Raw genomic sequence first — 2,192 nt, forward strand, 5'->3', positions numbered from 1 at the left:
ATTATGTGTAAAAAGGCTGACTGAAACTGATTCTGTGTAAAAGGGCTGACTGTTGCCTTTATCAGTCGACCCATTCTCTTTATCAGTCGACCCAATTACTTCAGTCGGCTTATGTATTGAGCCATATATATCAGAAATATCTGAATGAAAAGATAAGATCTATGTTTTTATAAAAAGTATCAGCCCTCTGTTTCCAAAGCTCTCTGCACTTTGTTTCTTTGATTTTCAATCTTTATCATTTTATTCAAGTTTTATTAATGATGAAAGATTGTCTAAATACCAACACTCTTCACCAGTTGCAATATACAAGATCCATGAGCACCTGCGCCCTAAGGTAAGCGGAAGAAAAACCAACATTTTGGCTCCAAAGGATAATTGGAGCACAAACTTCCTTCATAAATTCCCCCCTCGTTAATGTCTAAAACAACCTGTGAATTGAGTTGCAAAAGAATACAATGGGTATCACCAGCTTTTATCTTTAAGTTCATATGTACAACCTTGTATGCCGCTCCTCCGTTATCCCTACAGCATGACAGCATCTTTACCCCCTGCAGTTATCTGAGTTGTATAGCAATGATCGCATTTTTGATAAATTTGGGTGCTGTTTCAGTGGAGATGGACTTCATTATGCGACTGGGTCTTATAGGTATTGCCCTTTTGATAGTATCTCACATATTAAGTCACAGTTCCTTTGTTACCAATCAAAATTGTGCAGCTTGTATGTGTTACAACTTTCTTGTATTGTGACTTAGCAACCTAGTGCGCATTTTTTCCCATGGAGGTGGAAGTGAAGAAGGAGCTACAGCAGAAGCTTGCAAAAGTCCCAGCAGGTCTGTTATAATTCCCTCAAATTGTAATTGTCAAGTTGGTGTAATGGAACCTTATAGTCAAGCGGGGAGGGTTCACTTTCCACGGATAACCGTTCGTTGTTGGATCCTCTTCCAGAAATAGATATCTCCATGGACTTGAGGGCGTGTGCAAATTTTGCTTGTGCATGGGAGTCGGAATTGTGAAACCAAGTCAATTGTCGATTTGAAATGTGCATAAATTATTTCAATTGTCATGTTTTGTTTCTTCCCAGAACCTTTTACTTCTCTTCTGAACTTGAGCAGGAAGCCAAGTCTCCACACGGCTCCAAGGGCTAGGAGGTCATCCTTGAGCAACCTAGCATGAAGATTTTACCGACGTGGTTGGGCTTCTTAACCTCATTGTATCTCTGTCCATTTGTTATATAGAATGCACATCTGCAGATTGAAACACGTCTTTTCTGATTTTTCAGGGCATGAAAATTCAAGCCCGCGCGGTAACAACGGTAGTTATGACCTAAGCTCCAAGATTCTACATCTGGCACGGCGGTAACAATAGTAGTTATGACCTAAGCTCCAAGATTCTACATCTAACAACAGTAGTTAGATGGATGAGGACTATTATCAGTCGTGGAAAGTGATTTTTGCACTCACTTTTTCTCCCGTTGCACTTAGAAGGAGTGCAAATGGAAAAATAGGAATGCATAAATCATTTCGCTTTAGTCATGCTCATGTTTTCTTAGAGACATTATACTAAAATAAACATGGCTAGTCTCTCAGATATGTTTCCTCACAAGGCTCTTGAGATTATCAAGTGATGAGGAGAATGAAATAATGAACCACAAGAGCTCTTAGAACTAGTTCAAGTGTTGAGGAGAAAAAAATAATGAATTATGATTATGATAAGCTTTGAGTTTGATTTTCTTTGTTCCACCGACTCATGACCCTAAAAAGGGAATAATTTGAGCATATTCCCTTTTGTATGACACTGAGCTATAATATGCTTTTGACAAATGCTACTGTGTGTATTCACACACATATTTTACATATATGCATTTCATGTCACACCTATTGATCCTATAAGTGCCAAGCGTAAATAGAAAGAACGGGGATAGTAACCTTCACTCAATCAGGTGCAATGGAACAAGCTCAATGTCGCTAATCTTTAATTCACTCTACATGACTAAGTAAAACGCTTGATTTGAGATTGAGAAATAACTAACTTCGATTGCACAAAGCAAATAAATTACAACATCTTATGCAACTCTCACCACAATCTCTGTTAGTACCATATTATATTGGGCCTCGTTACTTGGGCTTCCAGACATTGAGCCCATGATCTATGTAAAAGGGGAGGAGCCCTTAGTCTATAAAAGGGACTCCTTA

General features: G+C 38.6%; 1 long non-coding RNA gene across 1 annotated transcript; it reads left to right on the plus strand.

The window, feature by feature from the left end:
• Positions 1-556: 556 nt before the first annotated feature.
• Positions 557-1,672, plus strand: LOC126626169 (uncharacterized). The gene is made up of 4 exons (XR_007624630.1): positions 557-646; positions 753-830; positions 1,113-1,189; positions 1,280-1,672. It is a non-coding gene; the product is annotated as an uncharacterized LOC126626169 (long non-coding RNA).
• Positions 1,673-2,192: the final 520 nt, after the last annotated feature.

The sequence above is a fragment of the Malus sylvestris genome, chromosome 6 (genome assembly GCF_916048215.2).
Source record: "Malus sylvestris chromosome 6, drMalSylv7.2, whole genome shotgun sequence".
Lineage (NCBI taxonomy): Eukaryota > Viridiplantae > Streptophyta > Magnoliopsida > Rosales > Rosaceae > Malus > Malus sylvestris.